The sequence below is a fragment of the Silene latifolia genome, chromosome X (genome assembly GCF_048544455.1).
Source record: "Silene latifolia isolate original U9 population chromosome X, ASM4854445v1, whole genome shotgun sequence".
Classification (NCBI taxonomy): domain Eukaryota; kingdom Viridiplantae; phylum Streptophyta; class Magnoliopsida; order Caryophyllales; family Caryophyllaceae; genus Silene; species Silene latifolia.
The window spans coordinates 231,627,450-231,654,718 of NC_133537.1; the positions used below are offsets into that span (position 1 = coordinate 231,627,450).

A 27,269-nucleotide genomic window follows, 5' to 3' on the forward strand; every position below is an offset into this window, starting at 1 on the left:
GGTTTGACCCTTAAATAACGGGTCATTAAGAGTTGTAGATCATTCGGATTGCATGTCATAATTTTGGGGACTTGAGCGTAAAACAGATCAAACGTTCGGGTTTAAGGAAGGGAAAGGTCGGGTTAAATTTTAACAGGTTTAATTATAATGAATGATTAATGCTTTCCACTAATTTTGTTATCTTAAGAACCTTTATTGGTGTAATTAACCGCCAAAGTCATTGAGTAAGAATATGATAAAGTTAGGTTCAAAAGGATTGATAGAAATGTTTAAAAATATTTTCTAAAGTAAGAAGTTTAAAGTGGATGGAGGAAATATTAATTTTGAAATAAATTTATAAATCAACTTTTTAAATTGTTTTATATATGCCCGTGCAACTTTGCACAGGTTTAAACAAGTAATAATAATAATAATAATAATGCTATTATAACCCCCCCCCCCCCCCCCCCCAATTTTTTTAAACTGAACCCCTTCAATCCTTCCTCTCATCTCCTTCACTCTCACTAACCTCCATCATCCGTCTTTTGTCGACTGTCGAGAACCACCGCCAACTGCCTTACATCGTCGATCGCATCGCCACTGTGCACCACCACTTTTCACCTCTTCATCTGGTCCGAGATTTATAGTGTTTGCTCACATTACTCCAAAATTTTGAGGATTTATTTTTGTTAGGATTCGAATTCTGCATATTAATCGAGAAACTTGTGTCTTTGAAAGTTGCAGGTTGGTTTTGCTAGTTTGAGGTCTTTACTTTAGTAAACCCTAGAAATTGGGGATTTTTACGTTAAAGAGGAAAATTGACGAAAATGGATAGAATCGAGGTTTACTTTAGTAAACCCTACACCGATAACTATTGAGTCTTACCACAATGTTTTTGACGATGTTTGCTTCAACAATGATTTCGACACTACTAGAGAACTTCATTTTGGGATAGGTTCGGATGGAAACCTAAACTTCATCACTTCTTCTAAACCTCCTCCTACTACTACAAGATCTCTTGTGAGCCGGTCTCAGGAAGACCGCCTCATAAAATCTATAGGATCTTTGTCTTTGGAAGAGAAAGATGCCAAAACTAGTGGGAGCTCAAGCAATCAAGTTCTTGCTTATAAGGGCAAAAGGTTCAAGAAGAAGGGAAAGAAAGGGAAAAACTTCAAGCAAGTTGAAGATGAGTGCCATTATTGCTATGACATGGGACATTGGCTTAGGAATTGTCCAGTATATTTGCGAAATATAAGGGAAGGAAACATCGTTCCAAAAGGTAAAATTCCTAAGGAAATTTATGTTATTGATGTAAATTATACTTCCACTACGACATGGGTACTGGATATCGGTTGTGGTTCTCACCTTTGTAATCATTTACAGGGGTTAAGAGACGTGAAGAGGCTTAGCAAAGGAGATGTGGATCTACGCCTTGGAAATGGAGCTCGAGTAGCGGCCGAATCCAAGGGAACTTATGTATTAGCTTTGCCTAATGGATTTGAGTTGTATTTACATAATTGTTTTTATGTGCCTACACTTTCTAAAAACATTATTTCTATCGCTATGTTAGACATGGACGGTTTTTGTTTTTTCATTAAGAACAATCGTTGTACTATTTCAAGGAACGAATTGGTTATAGGCCAAGCTCCTTCAATTAATGGCATTTACATTTTAGAAACCTCGAATCCGACTAATGACATCGAAAACATTTAATCAAAGAAACTCAATTCAAGTGATCCAAATGAATCGTCCATTTGGCATTGTCGATTAGGTCACATAAACGAGAATCGCATCAAAAGATTAATTTCGATTAATGTGATTACACCATTTGATTATCAATCATATGGAACATGCGAATAGTGCCTTCTTGGTAAAATGACTCGAAATCCTTTTAGTGGTAAAGGGACACGAGCAAGTGAACTATTGGGACTCATATATACCGATGTATGTGGACCAATGAGTATCACCGCTCGAGGAAATTATGACTACTTCATAACCTTCACCGATGACTTGAGTAGATATGGGTATATCTATTTAATGAAGCATAAAAGTGAAGCCTTTGAGAAATTCAAGGAATTTCAAAACGAAGTAGAGAACCAATTGAACAAAAGGATAAAGGCACTACGATCCGATCGTGGTGGAGAATATCTTAGCCTTGAATTCGATTCACACTTGAAAGGTTGTGGCATAATATCACAACTATCTCCACCCGGAACACCACAACTCAATGGTGTTGCCGAAAGGAGAAATCGAACCCTACTTGATATGGTTCGATCAATGATGAGTCAAACCGAGCTACCAAACTCGTTTTGGGGATTTGCGATTCAAACCGCAATTAGATCTTTGAATAGTAGTTCCACGAAGACAACCGAAAAGACTCCATATGAGATGTGGAAGGGAAGAGTTCTTAATATATCCTACATGAAAATTTGGGGATGTGATGCTTACGTCAAGGCAAAGACCGACAACAAGCTTGCCCCAAGATCCGAAAAATGCATCTTTGTAGGTTACCCCTTGACCTCTCGAGGATACTACTTCTACAAACCTCAAGAAAACAAAGTGTTTGTGTCTTGCGAGGCTGTCTTCTTAGAAAGACAATTTATTTCTAAGAGACAGAGTGGGAGAAATTTTGAACTTGATGAAGTTCAAGAACTTGATGAAGTTCAAGAGCCACAAACTGATGTAGAGACGCAAGAAGATGTTCCTTCGTCATCTAACGCGGTTGTCTCTCCTCCACTTAGAAAAACGGGCCGTGTTATTCGCCATCCCGATCGATATGTGGGACTTATCAAAGAAGATGGAACACTCGATGTGTTTCTTTTAGAAAGTGACGAGCCCGCCACCTACAAGGCCGCAATCTTTAGTCCAAATTCCTCCTTATGGCTTGAAGCCATGAAGTCCGAGATGGATTCTATGCATGAAAACCAAGTTTGGAACTTGGTGGATTTACCTAAAGGGGCAAGACCTCTTCATTTGCAAATGGATTTTCAAAGTCAAGAATGGCATAGAAAGACATAATGATGTCTACAAAGCTAGGCTAGTGGCAAAAGGATTTACCCAAGTCCAAGGTCTCCATTATGATGAAACCTTCGCCCCCGTAGCCATGCTTAGATCCATACGGATTTTGTTAGCGATTGCCGCATTTAATGATTATGAAATATGGAAAATGGATGTCAAAACCGCTTTTTTAAATGGGCATTTAGAAGAGGAGGTGTACATGATACAACCCGAAGGTTTTGTTGATTCTAAAAATCCTAACAAAGTGTGCAAGCTTAAGAGATCCATTTATGGTCTTAAGCAAGCATCTAGAAGTTGGAATCATCGATTCGATCATGTGATAAAAGAGAATGGTTTCACTCGAAGTGTTGATGAACCATGTTTATACATGAAATTTAGTGGGAGCAATGTTGTGTTCTTAATCTTGTATGTCGATGACATACTACTCATTGGAAATGACATTCAAATGTTGTCTTCTGTTAAGAAGTGGTTAGGTAACCATTTCCAAATGAAGGATTTAGGAGAGGCACAACGCATATTAGGTATCCGGATCTATAGAGATAGATCCAAGAGGATATTGGCACTAAGTCAAGAGTCTTATGTTGATAAGATTCTTCGACGTTTCAGCATAGACAAATCAAAAAGGGGATTGGTACCTATGGTAACTGGCACGATATTGAGCAAGTCTCAATCACCCTCCGAACCCCATGATGTTGAACGCATGAAGTTGATCCCTTATGCTTCCGCTGTTGGATCAATGATGTACGCCATGATATGCACACGTCCTGATGTCTCGTATGCCTTGAGCATGACGAGTAGATATCAAGGAAATCCAGGTGAGAGACACTGGATAGCCGTCAAGAACATCCTTAAGTACTTGAAAAGAACTAAGGATTCTATCTTAGTGTTTGGAGGAGACACCGAGCTCTGTGTTAATGGTTACACGGACTCAAGTTTCCAAATGGATAGAGATGACATGAAATCACAAGCTGGTTTCGTTTTCATGCTCAATGGTGGTGCCGTTATCGGAGAAGCTTCAAGGAAGTCAGTGATCATGATTCAACAACGGAGGCTGAGTACATTGCAACATCAGAAGCTGCCAAGGAAGCTGTGTGGATCAGGCAATTCACGGAAGGTCTAAGAGTAGTACCTACCGCCAATGATCCCATCACTCTCTATTGTGATAATAGTGGGACAATCTTTCAAGCTAAAGAGCCAAAGTCTAGTAATAGATCTAGATATGTACTTAGAAAATATCATGTAATTAGAGATTTCATTGAAAGAAAGGAAATTGCGATATGTAAGGTTGGGACAGATGATAACATAGCTGATCCACTCACCAAGCCCTTATCGCAGGCTAAGCATGATGGACATGTTGCGTCCATGAGACTTAAACGTGTACATTGTATGTGTTAGATTTTGAAATGAAATAAAAGTGTTGTTTTTGTTCATGTTCATAGTCACATTTGTCTTTTATCTTTTCTTTATACATTGTTACTTCCAAAAGGGTTGTAGTGACAATTGAACCCCGTTAAAGTGAACACGGATTAACATTGTATTCGCCCATAGTCACTTGTATAAGGTGACGTCTCGAAGTGACTAGAGTGTGATGCGATTGATGGCAAGTTCAAGTGCCATGGAGTCATATGAGAATGACTAGTCGATCATATAGGCAGACTGTTAGGAACACTTTGTCGGGCCTTATGACCACTTATAGAGTTCGCAAATTTATATAGCCCGGTCGTGGCGAGAGCTACTATAGTATTCTAATGAGTCGATTCTTTTGACTAAAGACTGTCGCCTAAGGTGGCACGTTTGATTAACTTTGATTTATGTTACTTCGACCTTCGTAAATGGGGTCAAATGGGCATATTTTGGGTTATGATGGGCGTGGCTAGTCGAAGGAATAAGTGCGATAGGAATTGTCCACCCCTTGTCAGGGTTATAACAATATCTCGGGCCACTCGAGGAGTAATGAATCGAAATGCGTGGCCACGCTTGGAAGGTATCTATGGTAGATAATTCCGGTCAATCAGTTATTCTCCAGATCGAGGAAACCACTCTCGATATGATCACTTGCAAGTACGACCTGAAAGACACCTTGCATTGAGTGGGAGATAGTAATAGGACAAGAGAATTGGTGACGCACACTTGTCGAGAACAAGTGGGAGATTGTTGGAATATGTGTCCTCCGACAATAATGCGATTACAACTGTCGATCATGATGATCACGTGTTTAAATCTCATTTTTAAGAATACATGTGGGATGTAATATTTTACAGTCAACTGGTCCACACATATTGGTAATGATTGGCTGACTAGAGTTTGACATTACTGTCGTGCGACGGTGGTGATCAGTTGATCCCCTTAGGTCATACATAAAGGGTAACACTCTTAATTGAATATTTAATTGATCGTATGACGATACGAGTTAATTAAATTACTTAAAATTGATGGATGATTTTGGAAGAAATATTTAAGTGTCTCATTGTAATTTGATTAAATAAGATACGGTCTAAGTGATTGAATTGTTTTATTACTTAGATGAAATTATTGTTTACGGAAACAATTGAAACTGAATGAATAATTAATTATAAATACAAGATGTTGTGATTTATAATTGGTAAACCGTTTTGGTACAAGTAATTATGAATTACTAAGTCGATATTGTACATGACGTATTTTTATTAATACGTTGATTTTAATATGTTAAAAATGCATGACAATTTTACATGACTTGTGACATGTGACAATTGATAAATTGACAAAGATAAAATGGAACCCATTTTATCTTATATGGACCGAAATAATGGAGGGAGTATGAGGATTAATATTGTGTTTTTATTTTAAATAGGAACATGATTATTACCTCTAGGGACTAGCCTTGCATGCCTATATTCTTGGTTAGAGAATCAAGCCCATGCATAGGGCACCCTTCCCACACCCACCGGTTTTTCCCTCTAAGAGAATCAAATGGGTTCTTTCATTATTCATTCATACAATTCTAATTTTCTAGTATAAGAAATAGAATTTTCTCTCAACGTCTTCTGAAAAACTAGAGAAATAAAATCTCCAAAATCCTTCTCTCTTGGCCGATTTTATTCAAGAGAACATACAAATTTTTGGGTCAATTTTAGTAAGATTAATATTGTTCTAGTTCAAATAATATTAGTCTTTTAAGAGGTTATCTTGGGTATTTATCTTTGGGAGGGATTCTAAGCTTGAATCTTTGTTCATCCATATAAGGAAAGCTCAAGAACAAGTAAGAAGGAGATCTTACTTGTGCCCTTTGATCCGAAATTTTATAGTAATGAAAACGATTTCTTCTCTATTCTTTTTCATGTTTGCATGCATAAGATCTAAATTTAATTTTATGACTAAACTAAATGTCACATATAAGAATATGTTAAATAATGAGATTAATATTTTCTAACAAGTGGTATCATGAGCCTTAGGTTGTTTGCATGCAAATCGGTTATTGTTTTTCCGAGTTATACGATTAACAAATAAAACTTATAAATTTGTGTTTATTATGAAATATCACGAAATTTATTTACATGTTAAAATTTCTGGTCCTAAAATATATTTAGGATATTTTGTTTTATTTATGGATTTTATTGTTCATTTTATATAATAATGGCATTAAAATGTGATTTTTTATGATAAAAATGTCATTTTTGGACTAAAAATAGCTAAACTTCGATTTTTCCAGTGGTTTTTGGATATGTTTTCACATATATTATCTACAAATGGCATGTAAATTTTCATAATAAAATGAGTTGTTATGCTCGAAATATGGATTTTTCAAGTTAAAATCATATTTAAATGGGACAATAGGTTAATATGAGTTACATTTCGAATCTGGTCATAGAAATTTAGTATGTTGTCACATGCAATTTTACAATATGTGTGTAAAATATTTGGCTATAATAAAGTCTTTCAGCATGATGTATGAATTTTTGATGAAAAATCACATAAATAGTGACTTTAATTAGTAAAAATTGCTAATACATACTTCATGACTAAGGAAAAACGTCACATGTTGCATTTTATCATATATTTCAGATCTAAATGTGAAAAGTTAATAAAAATAATTTTTCTCATTTTTTTATGGTTATAATTGATAAATCCGATAAACCGCAACATTGTTTTTCTCGATAAATTTTCGAAATTTTTAACCTATATTTTGAACATTATGAGTGTCATGGTATTTTTCCAGAATGTTCATGAGTTTAAATTTTAAATTTTGAAATTAATTAAAATTTTTATGATTTAATTTGAAGTTTATGGAATAATTTTGTTTTTGGGTCCATTTATGAACAATATTAAGACATTTAGGTTAATTATTGTCAAATGTTAGTGGAGACTAATTTTGAATCCTAAGATGGTTAGGATAATTAACTTGTACATAAATATGATTTATGTAATTATTGTGAGTTTTAAAGGGTTAAATCACGCAAATCCGTAAAAACCGATTAATATACGATATTGGCTCCTTAAAGGCGATTTAGCATAAAATTGGGCATGTTCATACATATTATAATGCTGCATTTTATTTATGATTGTCATATTTTCATTTTATGTAATTTTTAAATTATGTAATTTTACTTAGTATGGCCTTAGTTTTTAATTGATATTACCCGAAATGTATGGGAATATCGATTCGGTTGTAATTTATTGTGATCTCGTATCACCGTTTTGTAATTTAATAGTTTTATTTTATTTTATTAACAAATGTATAATAGAAAATTATGAAATTCATTTATAATTTTATTTATTACTTTGTAATTTCCCCGAGTTTCCATGAAGACGGTGTTATCTCGAGATGCGTGCCAAGACCGAAGTTCTAGGGACCAAAGGAGTTGGTTTTCGAATTTGTAATAGTTTATTAGATTTACTATTTTAGGAAGGTCATACTAGGAATTTATTTATGCTTTGCATTTTATTTATATGTTGCATGCATCGCTAAATCGCCATATAACTAAACATGCATTTTAATCGAGTTTATCGACCGTGTCAATTACAATTATCGTAGTTCACCGCTTTATTTCACTTAAAACGTGATAGATAATAAATTGACATGACCTCTCGCTAAAACAAACAATTGAGACTTAGCCTTACCAAAAAGTAGAAACCATGAAAACCTATTTCGTGAGGGAGTGCACTCGGCCACACCGGGGTACAAACCTTGTTACGTAGGGGAAGTGGGTGATAAATGTCTATCCACCGAATTCATGTTGATGAGGGATTTATCGGCCACATTGTGCCCAAGTTAATGTGGGTTTGGATCATGGACACATTTATTCGAAATTTGGATTGAGCTCAACGGAAGTATTCGTGACCGTAGTTGCATGTGTTCCGGGCTAAAGATAAATGTTAATGTAATTTTATCGACCAAGAGTTCTAAAAGTTGAATCGATTAAAGAGTTAATCCACCGAGTTATATTTATAAGGGATTTATCGGCCACACCGTGCCCAAGTTAGTATGAATTTTGATCTTGGAATCATTTATAATAGTTGGGTAGAGGTTACTATATAAGTGCTCATATCTTGTTAATTTATTTACAAATATGATATTAAAAAGACAAATGTTAATATTTCCTTTTCCTCCATACTTGTAGTTCATTACAATGAATCCATCAAACGCTACTACATCGATAACTATTGAGTCTTGCCACAATGTTTTTGACGACGTTTGCTTCAACAATGATTTCGACACTACTAGAGAACTTCATTTTGGGATAGGTTCGGATGGAAACCTAAACTTCATCACTTCTTCTAAACCTCCTACTACTACTACAAGATCTCTTGTGAGTCGGTCTCAGGAAGACCGCCTCATAAAATCTATAGGATCTTTGTCTTTGGAAGAGAAAGATGCCAAAAACTAGTGGGAGCTCAAGCAATCAAGTTCTTGCTTCTAAGGGCAAAAGGTTCAAGAAGAAGGGAAAGAAAGGGAAAAACTTCAAGCAAGTTAAAGATGAGTGCCATTATTGCTATGGCATGGGACATTGGCTTAGGAATTGTCCCGTATATTTGCGAAATATAAGGGAAGGAATCATCGTTCCAAAAGGGAAAATTCCTAAGGAAATTTATGTTATTGATGTAAATTATACTTCCACTACGACATGGGTACTGGATACCGGGTGTGGTTCTCACCTTTGTAATCATTTACAGGGGTTAAGAGACGTTAAGAGGCTTAGCAAAGGAGATGTGGATCTACGCCTTGGAAATGGAGCTCGAGTAGCGGCCGAATCCAAGGGAACTTATGTATTAGCTTTGCCTAATGGATTTGAGTTGTATTTACATAATTGTTTTTATGTGCCTACACTTTCTAAAAACATTATTTCTATTGCTATGTTAGACATGGACGGTTTTTGTTTTGTCATTAAGAACAATCGTTGTACTATTTCAAGGAACGACTTGGTTATAGGCCAAGTTCCTTCCATTAATGGCATTTACATTTTAGAAACCTCGAATCCGACTAATGACATCTACAACATTCAATCAAAGAAACTCAAATCAAGTGATCCAAATGAATCGTTCATTTGGCATTGTCGATTAGGTCACATAAATGAGAATCGCATCAAAAGATTAATTTCGACTAATGTGATTACACCATTTGATTATCAATCATATGGAACATGCGAATAGTGCCTTCTTGGTAAAATGACTCGTAATCCTTTTAGTGGTAAAGGGACACGAGCAAGTGAACTATTGGGACTCATATATACCGATGTATGTGGACCAATGAGTATCACCGCTCGAGGAAATTATGACTACTTCATAACCTTCACCGATGATTTGAGTAGATATGGGTATATCTATTTAATGAAGCATAAAAGTGAAGCCTTTGAGAAATTCAAGGAATTTCAAAACGAAGTAGAGAACCAATTGAACAAAAGGATAAAGGCACTACGATCCGATCGTGGTGGAGAATATCTTAGCCTTGAATTCGATTCACACTTGAAAGGTTGTGGCATAATATCACAACTATCTCCACCCGGAACACCACAACTCAATGGTGTTGCCGAAAGGAGAAATCGAACCCTACTTAATATGGTTCGATCAATGATGAGTCAAACCGAGCTACCAAACTCGTTTTGGGGATTTGCGATTCAAACCGCAATTAGATCTTTGAATAATAGTTCCACGAAGACAACCGAAAAGACTCCATATGAGATGTGGAAGGGAAGAGTTCTTAATATATCCTACATGAAAATTTGGGGATGTGATGCTTACGTCAAGGCAAAGACCGACAACAAGCTTGCCCCAAGATCCGAAAAATGCATCTTTGTAGGTTACCCCTTGACCTCTCGAGGATACTACTTCTACAAACCTCAAGAAAACAAAGTGTTTGTGTCTTGCGAGGCTGTCTTCTTAGAAAGACAATTTATTTCTAAGAGACAGAGTGGGAGAAATTTTGAACTTGATGAAGTTCAAGAACTTGATGAAGTTCAAGAGCCACAAACCGATGTAGAGACGCAAGAAGATGTTCCTTCGTCATCTAACGCGGTTGTCTCTCCTCCACTTAGAAAAACGGGCCGTGTTATTCGCCATCCCGATCGATATGTGGGACTTATCAAAGAAGATGGAACACTCGATGTGTTTCTTTTAGAAAGTGACGAGCCCGCCACCTACAAGGCCGCAATCTTTAGTCCAAATTCCTCCTTATGGCTTGAAGCCATGAAGTCCGAGATGGATTCTATGCATGAAAACCAAGTTTGGAACTTGGTTGATTTACCTAAAGGGGCAAGACCTCTTCATTTGCAAATGGATTTTCAAAGTCAAGAATGGCATAGAAAGACATAATGATGTCTACAAAGCTAGGCTAGTGGCAAAAGGATTTACCCAAGTCCAAGGTCTCCATTATGATGAAACCTTCGCCCCCGTAGCCATGCTTAGATCCATACGGATTTTGTTAGCGATTGCCGCATCTCATGATTATGAAATATGGCAAATGGATGTCAAAACCGCTTTTTTAAATGGGCATTTAGAAGAGGAGGTGTACATGATACAACCCGAAGGTTTTGTTGATTCTAAAAATCCTAACAAAGTGTGCAAGCTTAAGAGATCCATTTATGATCTTAAGCAAGCATCTAGAAGTTGGAATCATCGATTCGATCATGTTATAAAAGAGAATGGTTTCACTCGAAGTGTTGAGGAACCATATTTATACATGAAATTTAGTGGGAGCAATGTTGTGTTCCTAATCTTGTATGTCGATGACATACTACTCATTGGAAATGACATTCAAATGTTGTCTTCTGTTAAGAAGTGGTTAGGTAACCATTTCCAAATGAAGGATTTAGGAGAGGCACAACGTATATTAGGTATCCGGATCTATAGAGATAGATCCAAGAGGATATTGGCACTAAGTCAAGAGTCTTATGTTGATAAGATTCTTCGACGTTTCAGCATGGACAAATCAAAAAGGGGATTGGTACCTATGGTAACTGGCACGATATTGAGCAAGTCTCAATCACCCTCCGAACCCCATGATGTTGAACGCATGAAGTTGATCCCTTATGCTTCCGCTGTTGGATCAATCATGTACGCCATGATATGCACACGTCCTGATGTCTCGTATGCCTTGAGCATGACGAGTAGATATCAAGGAAATCCAGGTCAGAGTCACTGGATAGCCGTCAAGAACATCCTTAAGTACTTGAGAAGAACTAAGGATTCTATCTTAGTGTTTAGAGGAGACAACGAGCTCTGTGTTAATGGTTACACGGACTCAAGTTTCCAAACGGATAGAGATGACATGAAATCACAAGCTAGTTTCGTTTTCATGCTCAATGGTGGTGCCGTTAGCTGGAGAAGCTTCAAGGAAGCTGTGACTGCGGATTCAACAACGGAGGCTGAGTACATTGCAACATCAGAAGCTGCCAAGGAAGCTGTGTGGATCAGGCAATTCACGGAAGGTCTAAGAGTAGTACCTACCGCCAATGATCCCATCACTCTCTATTGTGATAATAGTGGGACAATCTTTCAAGCTAAAGAACCAAAGTCTAGTAATAGATCTAGATATATACTTAGAATATATCATGTAATTAGAGATTTCATTGAAAGAAAGGAAATTGCGATATGTAAGGTTGGGACGGATGATAACATAGATGATCCACTCACCAAGCCCTTATCGCAGGCTAAACATGATGGAGATGTTGCGTCCATGGGACTTAAACATGTACATTGTATGTGTTAGATTTTGAAATGAAATAAAAGTGTTGTTTTTGTTCATGTTCATAATCACATTTGTCTTTTATCTTTTCTTTATACATTGTTACATCCAAACAGGTTATAGTGACAATTGAACCCCGTTAAAGTGAACACGGATTAACATTGTATTCGCCCATAGTCACTTGTATGAGGTGACGTCTCGAAGTGACTAGAGTGTGATGCGATTGATGGCAAGTTCAAGTGCCATGGAGTCATATGAGAATGACTAGTCGATCACATGGGCAGACTGTTAGGAACACTTTGTCGGGCCTTATGACTACTTATAGAGTTCTGGAAAATTTATATAGCCTGGTCGTGGCGAGAGCTACTATAGTATTCTAATGAGTCGATTCTTTTGACTAAAGACTGTTCGCCTAAGGTGGCACAGTTTCAGATTAACTTTGATTTATGTTACTACGACCTTCGTAAATGGGGTCAAATGGGCATATTTTGGGTTATGATGGCTGTGGCTAGTCGAAGGGAATAAGTGCGATAGGAATTGTCCACCCCTTTGTCAGGGTTATAACAATATCTCAGGGCCACTCGAGGAGTCATGAACTGGAAATGCGTGGCCACGCTTGGAAGGTATCTATGGTAGATAATTCCGGTCAATCAGTTATTCTCCAGATCGAGGAAACCACTCTCGATATGATCACTTGCAAGTACGACCTGAAATACACCTTGCATTGAGTGGGAGATAGTAATAGGACAAGAAAATTGGTGACGCACACTTGTCGAGAACAAGTGGGAGATTGTTGGAATATGTGTCCTCCGACAATAATGCGATCACAACTGTCGATCATGATGATCACGTGTTTGAATCTCATTTTTAAGAATACATGTGGGATGTAATATTTTACAGTCAACTGGTCCACACATATCGGTAATGATTGGCTGACTAGAGTTTGACATTACTGTCGTGCGACGGTGGTGATCAGTTGATCCCCTTAGGTCATACCTAAAGGGTAACACTCTTAATTGAATATTTAATTGATCGTATGACGATACGAGTTAATTAAATTACTTAAAATTGAAAGATGATTTTGGAAGAAATATTTACGTGTCTCATTGTAATTTGATTAAATAAGATACGGTCTAAGTGATCGAATTGTTTTATTACTTAGATGAAATTATTGTTTACGGAAACAATTTAAACTGAATGAATAATTTATTATAAATACAAGATGTTGTGATTTATAATTGGTAAACCATTTTGGTACAAGTAATTATGAATTACTAAGTCGATTTTGTACATGACGTATTTTTATTAATACGTTGATTTTAATATGTTAAAAATGCATGACAATTTTACATGACTTGTGACATGTGACAATTGATAAATTGACAAAGATAAAATGGAACCCATTTTATCTTATATGGACCGAAATAATGGAGGGAGTATGAGGATTAATATTGTGTTTTTATTTTAAATAGGAACATGATTATTACCTCTAGGGACTAGCCTTGCATGCCTATATTCTTGGTTAGAGAATCAAGCCCATGGATAAGGCACCCTTCCCACACCCACCGGTTTTTCCCTCTAAGAGAATCAAATGGTTTCTTTCATTATTCATTCATACAATTCTAATTTTCTAGTGTAAGAAATAGAATTTTCTCTCAACATCTTATGAAAAACTAGAGAAATAAAATCTCCAAAATCCTTCTCTCTTGGCCGATTTTATTCAAGAGAACATACAAATGTTTGGGTCAATTTTAGTAAGATTAATAGTTCTAGTTCAAATAATATTAGTGTTTTAAGAGGTTATCTTGGGTATTCATCTTTGGGAGGGATGCTAAGCTTGAATCTTTGTTCATCCATATAAGGAAAGCTCAAGAACAAGTAAGAAGGAGATCTTACTTGTGCCCTTTGATCCGAAATTTTATAGTAAGTGGTCGGGTATTCGGATGCTATATTCTATTTTTCGGAACAATTGTCGTTGGAAGCACCTAGACCAAAACACAATTTATAACTTCACAAACAACTCTACAATTAGTAAAGAGGCAAGTAAAGGTCGGATCCCAAGGGACGGGAATTGAGATGAGATTTCTATTGAGACTAGTGGTGTCTTAGGGGTGTCATAATTTGGGTTGATGTAGAAGGTCACTAAACTAAATAGCAATGAAAGTAAATAAGCAAGATGAATTGAAAGGGTTGTAAACAATTGATAAAAAGCACTAGGGTGTCATGGGGTCATAGGGGATTCATGGGAATTGATCATACAAACATGTTCTCAAATTATAAGCAAGCAATTATTATTGTGATGGACTGAGTTGGGTTATATCTTACAATCCTAGGAAAGTTTGGGTCCCGGAGCCGAATAGATTAGATTGTACAACACCTAAAAGTCGACTTAGTCTTCCCTACTCAACAACATGCATGGTCTAATGAGACTCGAGTTGGTTTATGTCTTACAAGTCTTATTGAAAAGATAGGTTATGGGTAAAAAATGAAAGGATTCATAGGCTCGCATTTCATCAAACATAACATGTGCATGAGTTGAGATCAAAACAAGCAAGCAAATAAACCATGAAAGCATATTAATTTAAGCATGAATCATTCCCCATGTTGGTTTCCCCTAATTACCCATTAACCCTAGCTATGGAACTACTCACTCATTATCATGTTGAACATGCTAGCAAGGTTGTCAATCATACCAACAAAGTGAAACATGATGAACAAATGAAAGCAATTAGCAATAATTAAAAAGGGATTAAGAGAATTATACCTACTAATGATTCCAATAATAAAGCAAATAATAATAGAAGTACTTGATGCTTGATTGAGAGGTTGTCAATCTCCCAATAATAACCCAAATAATCTTCAATTACCCAAAATAAAGGATGAACAAAAGAGAGATTAAGGAAATAAAACTTGTATTAAAACTTGATTAATTATTGATTACAAAACTAAAGAGAGATTTGATTGATATTAACTACTCTAAGAATTGATAAGAAGAACATGCTCTTCTAATTAGACTAATGGGGTATTTATAGTGGAAATTAGGTGGATGCATTAGGGTTAACTAAGGGCTTAAATGACGATTAAGTCCCTACTTAGGGAAACGCCGGTATTTTCTGAAGGAAGGGCATCTTTCTTGAAGTTTGAAGAAACGCATTTGCGCTGTCTTGGAATCCGTGCGTCTTAGGCACGGGACGGCCGGATTCATGAGTCTCTGCCCGGGCGTCTTTGGGAGAAGACGGGCGTCTTAAAAGTCTTCTTTGCCCGGGCGTCTTTGATGGAAGACGCACGGATTGTGGTCCTGGGGACGGGCGTCTTCAGGTCAATCCGCACGGATTGCTGCTCAGCCGTGTTTCTTCTTCTTTTCTTCCCTTTTCTTCATAAAATCCTTGGGGATTTCCTTGGGGATGCAAGGATCTTTCCTCATCATTGCCCAACTACTATAATATGTACAAAGGCCTTCCAATATTGTCTCTCCTTGATGCTTGGTCATTGGATTCAATCAATTTAGTCTCATTTTGCCATGAAAATGCAAGGTTTGCACTCCTTTCCTACCAAGGACACAAAACCTCCAAGAATACGCAAAACAAAGAACTAAAGACAATAAATGACCCAAATATGCACTAAAAAGCATGGGAACAAGACTAATTCGGGGACTAAATGTGCGCTAATTATGGTCACATCAAATATCCCCAAACCGAACCTTTGCTCGTCCCGAGTAAAGAGGTGACAAAGACTAGGACCATTATTTAAACTAACCTAATAACATAGCCGACATGAGACAATTAGCGGGTCTCACTCCGCCCCTTCAACTCACAACAAGACAACCATGAGGTAGGATGCCTTCTTGCAAGGCAAGATGGGTCTTGCCAAAATGGCGACACATCCAAACATTAAGCACACAAAATCAAATAATGGATGCATCTACAAAAGGAATAGCCACTTCCTCATCAAGTGGCGGAGGCAACTAAAAGAGAACAAATTTAAGAGCATATATTCCGTCACAAATACTAGTTCAACAAATTACTAAGGCTAAGAGGATGGCACTAAATCACCTCCAAATGGTGTTAAACTAGACTACTTTCGTCCTCAATTTCCAAATACTTTCGTCAAGAGCGATCAGATAGTTATGGAATGATGATCCCCATGATGCTAGTAGCATATGACATGACAAGTCTCGAGTTCTCTACAAAAGTAAAGGTCATGGATCGTCCCAAGCTCGACAAAGTGGCTTGACAAAAAGGCTTTTTGGGAATGAAATGCTCAAATCGTTATAAACAAGGGTGGATATGACTAGTATTCAAAATTTGACCTCATTCAACTTTCACATTTCAAAAATTAGAGATGGGGTTTGTCCCTTCCGTGCTAATGTCCTTTGCTTTCGCCAATCGCTTATTAGGCAACTGGTTAACCTCTAGACAATAGCTTTTCGGGGTGATAGTCACTCTGTCTCTGGGCGGTTGAATTCACAACCGTGTGGGGGCCCAATTTAATGAATCCCTCTCCAAAGCACATCGAAGTGGTACGCCTCCATCAAAACAACTAAAATTCTCAATATTTCAACATTTCATAACATTTGAGGTTTCCTTGGCAATAAAACGTTTCCACATACAAAATATTTGAAATGAGCACTTCAAACTTATTGATAGAAAGTATTTTTGGGTTGCCGTACCACAAGGTCAATCAAGGTCACCTAGACAAGTTAACCAAGTCCACATCGCATCACGGGGTTGGATAGGTGACTCACATGCAAACCCTTGACTAGGCCTTGGGTCATGGGTCAAAAGACACTAGTATGACACTATCTAGGGTGTTTTACAACCATTCTAGTAGGCGAAGTCTTAAGTTGAAAAAGTATTTGTAATGGCTTAGTTGCTCTTGTCAAAGTTCTCAATTAGGCACTTTTCAAAATATTTCATCTAAATGCCATGATGCAACTATTATATACATCCTAATGCAAGTGATTCTACCAACTAATATGACATATAAACTAAATGCAAGTCCTAAGTTCACATTGTTATACCGCATCAATCAAAATAAAGCCACATAGTCATTAACATAAAGAGGAAAAAGGAGATTGGAAAGATCATACCATGCGGTCTTCAATATCCTCATGTCTCAGATGTGGCGTAGTCGATCAATATGAACAAGGATAGAACAAACACAATATATACAATAATATATACATGACTACACTACAAAGGAGAAGAACTTTGTTTTTGGTTTTTCAATTTTCAAATTTTTATGGTTTTTCGAATTTTTTCAATTTTTTTTTTTGGATTTTTGAATAAAAGTTAGGTTAGAATTCCCCATCCCCACACTAATATGGGCATTGTCCTCAATGGCCAAAATGATGAGAAATTATGCAAACATGATGCATGATTTCTACATTAAATGCAAGCTACACTAATCTACACTACATGATGCATGGTTTTTGTTTATGACGGAGAGGATAATTTAGATTACCTCCCGTTGTGTATTTATGTACTTCCCCAAACCGAGTTAGTCATTATTGCTAATGTCCTAAGGTTGGGTGTAGTTCATGCACACACTATGCAACGCATGAAACTAATTTTGTCATTTTGGATTTTTAAAATTGGGAACAATAAAATGAGAACACCTCAATGGGGCCGAGGTGTTAGTCCTCTATGGTGCTAGGACTACTCCAACAATGATCAAGATTAATAAAATACAACAAAGAGAGAAGTAGACAAACCTCAAGAGGGTAGGAGCCTCCATAGTTTGCTAATCATCCATCATATCATCACTATCATCATTTTCCTCACTAGAAGTGGACTCATCACCACTTCCCTCTTCACTTTCTTGTTCACTTTGTTCATCATCCTCTTCTTCTTCTTCACTAGCCTCTTCATCAATGTTATTATCAACAACCGCATCAACCACATCACCAACAACCTCATCATCACCCGGAATACCCCTAGATGCACTCGGAAAGAAGACTTCCATATCCGCCCAACTAGGCAAAGGACATGAAGGGTCAAGTAGTCCTTGCCTAGCTAAGTGAAGGAGGGGTGGATATTGGGCTAAGTAAGCATCTTCCCGGTCCTTGAAGGCTTGCTTGTGCATCTCTTGCATAAGAAGAGTCACATAATCTTTGCTTGCTTCAACACCTTCGGGCTTGAACTCTTGGTATTTGAAAGGATAGGGTGGTGTGACAATGTAAGAGGAGGGCATTTCAATTTCACCCTTTTTTTGTTTGATGATGTACTCGGCCTCTTTTGAGAGGGGAAGGAGATAGTTGGTCTGGTGGACACTTAAACGACAAATCTTCGAAGGCAAAGTAAAAGATCTAACCTCACTAGTGAGCCACCCATACTTGGTGTCAAGAGGGTTATGAGAGACCCACTTGTACTTGTTTATCATAGTATCAATATCAATGAGATGACCACCCTTCTTTGCCTCATACTTGCTATCCTTGTTGAAGTTCGGATCAAAGTATTTAGCCAAAAGAGTGACTAGACCTCCATTTACAATGATGGTAGTGCCTTGCTTCCCACAATCAACATTTAGCCATCTATCCACCAAAAGTCTTTGAGAGTTGAAAGGCTTGGTGAATTCCCTTCCAATGTTCAAGGCCGACTCAAGAAGAACAAAATCGAGTTTGGTGAAATGGTTGGTGTCTTTTCTTGCAATGATGGTGTTCCCTACAACCTTGTGCCACACTCTAATGCCCGGATGGTGGACTAATAGAGCGCGACTAGCATGAAAGCTCTTGAATTTCCTTCCGGAAATCGCCTCCCAAAGAGGGTCGGGGTCATATTTGCCAACATTCTTGAAGTAACTCGGTGAATCACTTAGACCCAAATAAAGCTTTACCCATTTCCTCAAAGGAGATGCGCCTACTAACATTAGCTAGGCGAAACTCGATGGTTTCCATAGTCTCAACCTTGTTAACTTTCAAAGAACTCAAAAATTCTAAGGTAAGGGAGGGGTATGTCAATTCTTTTGTTGTAAACAATTTCTCCAACCCCATGGCTTTAAAGAAGGCTCTAGTTTGCTCAAGGACACCCAACTTATCTAAGGCATCTTCACAAATAAACTTGGTGGACAGAAATGATTTACTAGCAAACTTGGCAAAAGTGTCCCTATGGGATTTGGAAATGAAAATTACCTCCGGATAATTCGAAAGTTGAGCAATTTCCGGAGTGGTAGATGTTGTTGCTTCCATGGGAGGTTGTTGTTATTGCAACTCCAAGTTTGGGCTAGATACCACCATAGCCAATGCTTTCTTTGCTTGAAGACTCTTTTGTCTTGATGAGAGTGCCTTTGCCTTTGTTGCTTTTGTTGCTCCCTTTGTCTTTACCATTGATGAATAAACCAAGAAAAGAGTGAAAAATCTTCAAATTCTAGTGCACCCAAATCGATTTAAAGATGAAAGGCTTTGCCTTTATGAATTCAAAAATCGACTCAAAGGTTGAAGATTTTGTGCTTGGTTTTGATTTTTGTTGAAAGAGGAGTGATTAATTTGTTGTTAAAAGGATGTTTTGATTTGATTTTGGTGAATGTTGTTGAGGAATCTTGTTTTTGTGATGGAGAGGATGAGGGTTTTGGAGTTATGGAGTTTATGGGTAGTGTTTTGAATGAAGGAATGAGGAAATAAATGTGGGATGGGGTTTATAATAAACCCGAAAAATTTGAAATGCAGGGGGAAGACGGGCGGCTTTCTTTCGGGACGCCCAAATTCTGCTTGTTCTGGGTTGGGAAATTCTCGCCTAAAGCCGGGCGGATTCTAGCAAAGACGGGCGGATTTGAAAACACGGGACGGGTGTCTTTCAGAGAAGACGGGCGGATTCCTTTCCAGGGATTTTTCTCGTTTTTTCTCAGCCAAAAGACGGGCGTCTTCCTTTCAGGACGGGCGTCTTTATGAAGACGGGCAGATTCTACTGTAGGACGCCCGGTTTCGTTAACAGTCACAAAATTTCAAAAATTCAGCTCAGACGGACGGGCGTCTTCTACCCAATATGCCCGGATTGTCTGAAGACGGGCGGATTCTCTTGAAACCGCTCGGATTCTACCCCTTTTTACCCGGATTCAGTTCCATCCGTGTACCTTGCAAATCCCTTGTCATTTTTCATTCTTCAAAATCTCGTGTTCTTCATTGTGAGGGCACTACTAAGGCATGAATAGCCTAGGCAATTGCTATCCCCACACTAAGCTAAAGCACTACACATCAATTGAAATTATTAGTCCCTCCCTCACTTCTCTCAAACATGATAATTATCTTGATCAAGGTATAAAAATCCAAAAATGACAAAAATGCAAATTAAGAATTAAAATGCGAGTTAGGGAGTTAGAAATATTTACAAATGGTGGTTTAGGGAGGACTCCACCAAACTCTCATTCTTGATGAGATGTCAAGGGGGCATGTCCAAGGTGTTGTTAATGTTGCTCAACACCTTGAAAAAGTAATCAAAAACTTGTTCATTGTCGTGATAAAGTTCTTCAATAGATCTTTGCCCTTGTTGTCGGTCTTGATCGATAGCATTACCAATGTAGGGTTTGAAAATCCCTTCAAACTCATCGTCCCAAAGACCAGAAACTTCATCTACTTGATCACTAAAGATCTCTTGAGTTGATAGAGACAACTCTCCCATTATCTTGTTTTGGCCAATGAGGCCATCTTCTTCTTTGCTTGACTTTGGTGAGCTTTGCAAGCTCTCTTTGTTACAATTCACTTGCTCTTTGAATGGAGCATCTTCAATTTTCTTCTTCCATTGGAGTTCCGACTTCTTCCTATCATCCTTCCGGCTATAATGATCGATCATAAAACATGGTTCATGTAAACGGGGAGCTCTCATAGTCTTGTTAAGATTGAAAGTTATACTCTCATCTCCCACTTCTAGAGTGAGCTCTCCATGTTTCACATCAATCACCGCACCCGCGGTGTGTAAGAAAGGTCTTCCTAGAATGATTGGAATGTTGGAATCTTCTTCCATATCAACAATGACAAAGTCCACCGGGATGAAAAATTTCCCAATTCGCACGGGAACATCTTCCCATATCCCTAATGGTGTCTTCGTCGATCTATCGGCCATTTGGAGTGTGATATTGGTTCATTTAAGCTCTCCCATTCCCAACCTTTTACTCACCGAGTACGGCATAACACTCACACTAGCCCGTAGATCACATAAGGCTTTGTTGATCGTGGTGTCGCCAATGGTACACGGTATTGAGAAGCTTCCCGGATCCTTGAGTTTTGGAGGTGAACTCCCTTGAAGTATTGCACTACTCACCTTAGTGAAGGCGATAGTCTCAAGCTTCCGGATCGACTTCTTCTTTGTGAGGATGTCTTTCATGTATTTCGCATAGGCCGGCTCCTGATTGATTAATTCCGTGAAAGGAATTGAGACTTCCAAATTCTTCACAATTTTCATAAACTTTCCAAGTTGGTCATCAAATTTGGGCTTGGCTTGACGACTTAGAAAAGGAAGTCTAATCACAATGGGCTTCTTCTCCTTGACCTTGTCTTCATTTTTCTTTGAAATTTCTTCTTTTGATTATTCTCTATCTTTGGAGTTTTGCACAATTTCTTCCTTATCACTAGCTTCCACAACTTCATCCTCAACTTGCTTCTTCGGTGCTTCATACCTTGTACCACTTCTCAAGTGAATGGCACTAACCATTTCATGTCTTGGGGGATTACTTTGAGGTGGTAATTGCCCCTTTTGTCTTTGTGAGCTTGAAGATGCTAGTTGAGTCAATTGGGTTTCTAAAATTTTGGTGTGAGTTAGGATGTTGTTGATGGTGGTTTCCTTTGCTTGACTATCTTTTTGCATTTGAGTGAAAAATTCTTGTTGATTCTTTTGCATTTGAAGGACCACTTTTTGAACATCAAAACCTTGGTCATTTTGTTGATTATATGGATTTTGATTTTGGTAACCTTGGTTTTGGTTGTAAAAGGGTCTTTGATTTTTGTTTCTCATGGGAGGTGGGGTGTATGTTGTTTGAGGGTTTTGAACATTTTGGCTTTTGTATGAGAGATTTGGATGGAATTTGGTATTTTCATTGTAATAGTTGGAATAAGGGGTACCACTCTTGTATGCTTGGAAAGCATTCACTTGTTCATTTGTTCCCCTACATTCAGTTGAGTCATATCCCAAAGTTCCACAATTCTCACATATCCCACTTGGGATTGATGAGGATGCCGTCATGGCATTAACATGATGCTTTGGTGATTTTGAGGCTTCTTCAAGTCTAGCCATAGGTTTTTCAAACTTCAAATTGATTGTATCAATGCGAGCACTAAGTTGAGCACCCAATTGAGTAACGGAGTCCACTTCATGCTTTCTTCCTCTAGTAGCCTTGCGAGGTCTACTATATTGTGAGTTATGGACCGCCATTTCCTCAATTTTGTTCCAAGTTTGATTGTCATCAACTTCGGTGAACATTCCATTTGATCCCATGTTGAGAATGTTCCTTGAATCTTCATATAGACCGTTCCAAAATTGTTGTACCAAGAACCACTCGCTAAGTCCATGGTGAGGACACGAGCGACAAATTCCCTTGAACCGCTCCCAAGCTTCATACAAAGATTCTTCATCCCTTTGCTTAAAACCCGTAATTTGAGCTCTTAGCATGTTAGTCTTTTCCGGTGGGTAGAATTTTTTGTAGAAAGCTAGAGCCAACTTTTTCCAAGAATCAATTCCGAGAGTGGCCTTATCAAGGCCCTTCAACCATTGTTTCGCGGTGCCAATTAGAGAAAAAGGAAATAAGACCCATCGAATTTGGTCTTGAGTTACACCGGTTCGAGAAATCGCATCACAATAGTCACAAAAGGTCTCCATATGAGAGTGAGGGTCTTCACTAGGCATCCCCCCAAATTGGCACCTTTCGACTAATTGGATAAATGCAGATTTGACAATGAAATTTCCGGTTAGATGTTGTGGTGTGGGAGTACCATTGGGTAGGTTCTCCTCGGTGGGTACGGAATGTGATGAAAACATAGGCATTGTGGGTTGATTTTGTGTTGTATTTTGTGTTGGGTTCTCCTCACCTTCTCTTGTAAAAGGGTTGATGAACTCAATAGTTGGTTGAATATCTACAACCTCACTAATACCTCTCAAATTTCTCCTAGCAAGTCTTCTATTGGTTGTCAAAGTTCTTTAAATTTCACGATCAAAAGGTAACAAATCACCTTGTGACCTTCTAGACATGCAAAATATCAAACAACTCGAAAACAATTAGAACAAACCTTGAGGAGTTTTACTTCCTCAAGGCAAATAAAGACACAACTAATAACAATATAAGAAAATCTAAATCAAGATAACACCGTCCCCGGCAACGGCGCCATTTTTGGTTGGGTATTCGGATGCTATATTCTATTTTTCGGAACAATTGTCGTTGGAAGCACCTAGACCAAAACACAATTTATAACTTCACAAACAACTCTACAATTAGTAAAGAGGCAAGTAAAGGTCGGATCCCATGGGACGGGAATTGAGATGAGATTTCTATTGAGACTAGTGGTGTCTTAGGGGTGTCACAATTTGGGTTGATGTAGAAAGTCACTAAACTAAATAGCAATGAAAATAAATAAGCAAGATGAATTAAAAGGGTTGTAAACAATTGATAAAAAGCACTAGGGTGTCATGGGGTCATAGGGGATTCATGGAAATTCATCATACAAACATGTTCTCAAATTATAAGCAAGCAATTATTGTTGTGATGGATTGAGTTGGGTTATATCTTACAATCCAAGGAAAGTTTCGGTCCCGGAGCCGAATCGATTAGATTGTACAACACCTAAAAGTCGACTTAGTCTTCCCTACTCAACAACATGCATGGTCTAATGAGACTCGAGTTGGTTTATGTCTTACAAGTCTCATTGAAAATATAGGTGATGGGTAAAAAATGCAAGGATTCATAGGCTCGCATTTCATCAAACATAACATGTGCATGAGTTGAGATCAAAACAAGCAAGCAAATAAACCATGAAAGCATATTAATTTAAGCATGAATCATTCCCCATGTTGGTTTCCCCTAATTACCCATTAACCCTAGCTATGGAACTACTCACTCATTATCATGTTGAACATGCTAGCAAGGTTGTCAATCATACCAACAAAGTGAAACATGATGAACAAATGAAAGCAATTAGCAATAATTAAAAAGGGATAAAGAGAATTATACCTACTAATGATTCCAATAATAAAGCAAAGAATAATAGAAGTACTTGATGCTTGATTGAGAGGTTGTCAATCTCCCAATAATAACCCAAATAATCTTCAATTACCCAAAATAAAGGATGAACAAAAGAGAGATTAAGGAAATAAAACTTGTATTAAAACTTGATTAATTGTTGATTACAAAACTAAAGAGAGATTTGATTGATATTAACTACTCTAAGAATTGATAAGAAGAACATGCTCTTCTAATTAGACTAATGGGGTATTTATAGTGGAAATTAGGTGGATGCATTAGGGTTAACTAAGGGCTTAAATGACGATTAAGTCCCTACTTAGGGAAACGCCGGTATTTTCTGAAGGAAGGGCATCTTTCTTGAAGTTTGAAGAAACGAATTTGCGCTGTCTTGGAATCCGTGCGTCTTAGGCACGGGACGGCCAGATTCATGAGTCTCTGCCCGGGCGTCTTTGGGAGAAGACGCGTGTCTTCTGGGTGCTGCTGCCCGGGCGTCTTTGATGGAAGACGCACGGATTGTGGTCCTGGGGACGGGCGTCTTCAGGTCAATCCGCACGGATTGCTGCTCAGCCGTGTTTCTTCTTCTTTTCTTCCCTTTTCTTCATAAAATCCTTGGGGATTTCCTTGGGGATGCAAGGATCTTTCCTCATCATTGCCCAACTACTATAATATGTACAAAGGCCTTCTAATCTTGTCTCTCCTTGATGCTTGGTCATTGGATTCAATCAATTTAGTCTCATTTTGCCATGAAAATGCAAGGTTTGCACTCCTTTCCTACCAAGGACACAAAAACCTCAAAGAATACGCAAAACAAAGAACTAAAGACAATAAATGACCCAAATATGCACTAAAAAGCATGGGAACAAGGCTAATTCGGGGACTAAATGTGCGCTAATTATGGTCACATCAGTAAGGAAAACGATTTCTTCTCTATTCTTTTTCATGTTTGCATGCATAAGATCTAAATTTAATTTTATGACTAAATTAAATGTCACATATATGAATATGTTAAATAATGAGATTAATATTTTCTAACAGTCACAACCAGGATCAACCAAGGTAGCGTTCTGTTTTTCTTTTCATTATTTGATAGATGTTTGATTCTTTGGTATTAAAACGACTATAACTATCCTTGAAGCTCTTGTATTGTACTATGATTCTATGAACAACTAAAATGATTATTGGGCTAAACTTAATTGTAGTATGATAATTATACTAAACAAACTCAATGCCTTCCTTGATTTATGCTTTAGTCGAACGAGTAGCCTCGTTGATAAGTTAATAAGTTATATATGGTGTGTGTGTGTGTCATGTTTGTTGAAAGTCAAATTTTTTGTTATAATTGTGATTTGAAACTCTAGGGGCTGATGGAGGCTGGTCTCACTTCTCTCTGTTATGAGCATTATTGAAACACAAAGGACCTAATCACATGTATCATGTTTTATTCCATATTCTCTACTCTACATTATATTCGTTCTTATTATTAAACCTTGATATATATGCGTGCTTTATTTTAGTTGGTCCTGCTTATTAAAGTAAGCCAATAGATTTGCTTGGCCAAAAAGTTAATATTTTTTTTGGGTGATAAGACTGATATGTTGTGCTATGGTATAGGGAGTAATCGACTATATATGATTCTCCATCCTGGTTGCTGTAAAGTTCTCATTTTGGGTGTTAATGTTGTGTTGTGTTATGAGGAGTAGTATTCGGCCATCATCTTACATGTTCGTGGAATTTAAGACTAATAAAATGTTGGAATGTAAGCCGTAATCTGCCTTTTTACTTATTCAAAATTTTATATGTGGCTGAGCAAGCAAGTTTGGTAGATTACTTATGATTCTAACTCTTGTATCCTTTGTTTCGTTTTTTGTTTGCTGCTTCTTGATACTTGAATCACCTTGGTTCCCTCATCTAATAGGACTCTCACATGGGCATATAGAACCCCTTGGTTCCCTCATTCAATGTGATTCCGGTGTAGATTGAAACACTGATGAGTTCTTTAAATTTTTTAAAAAGGCGCCATGGCAAAAGAGTGTACTTTTGCCAAACTGTGCGCAGTCTGAAGATTCTACGAGTTTAGTTTGATCTTAAAACCATGCGTTTTAGAATTCTGTCCAAGAGTGATACTCTTGATAAATATCGGTCTTTCTCTTCTTATACCGATACACCAAAAGCTATTCTTATACCAGTAAAACCCCAACATAATTTGTGGTATTTGTATACATTAGCGTTCTTTCATAGTTTATTCTCTAGTTTTATTTGTGTTTTTCTTGACAGAAGATTTGTAGGAATATCTTTATGAAGATTACTGAAGATTAAATGTGGCAGCAACCCTACAATGCATGTAGGCCATGTACACTGTATTAGTGTACAGATATAAACGGAGAGTCATGTAGCAATTGTTTAAGCTCCCTTCATCACACTTACATGGTTTCCTAATAAGTTGCTTTTATATTTCAGGCTGTGTTTTATTATTTGGGGGATTGCTAGCTTATACTAATGATTCAAATCAGAGGTAGGTAATACTAGAGTTTTTGTATGGTTTTATCTTAATTTGCTTATGACTGTTATAGTAATTTTCTTGTACTCTCTCAATTTAATCATGTTTTATAATTTGACAAGATTTACAACGTTATAAGCCGACATGTGGTTCCTTTTAGGTTATTCCGCATCTTAATCATGTTAATTCATCCCGTTGGCGATTTGGTATAAATTTCCTCGGTAAATCGTTCCTAATTTTTATTCGTTTCCTATCGAACTGTTATCATTTCATTTATTTTCTCCTTTTAGTTTTCTCCTTGAAAGTGCAGCAATGCTCACTGACATTGTTTTTCGGTTTATTGATGCCTAATGTATGTGTTTTGATCAACCGCCAATTATTATTTCACGATTTAAAAGTTGTTTTTCTCCTCTATAGTTGGGAGCAAACGCTATCCCGGTCGTTTCCCATTGCTTT

General features: G+C 37.5%; 1 long non-coding RNA gene and 1 other non-coding gene across 2 annotated transcripts; both read left to right on the top strand.

Moving 5' to 3' along the window:
* Nucleotides 1-457: 457 nt before the first annotated feature.
* On the top strand, nucleotides 458-27,261 carry LOC141623833 (uncharacterized). The gene is made up of 3 exons (XR_012533668.1): nucleotides 458-821; nucleotides 26,774-26,828; nucleotides 27,231-27,261. It is a non-coding gene; the product is annotated as an uncharacterized LOC141623833 (long non-coding RNA).
* On the top strand, nucleotides 22,646-22,752 carry LOC141624135 (small nucleolar RNA R71). Its single transcript, XR_012533946.1, has one exon. It is a non-coding gene; the product is annotated as a small nucleolar RNA R71 (small nucleolar RNA).
* Nucleotides 27,262-27,269: the final 8 nt, after the last annotated feature.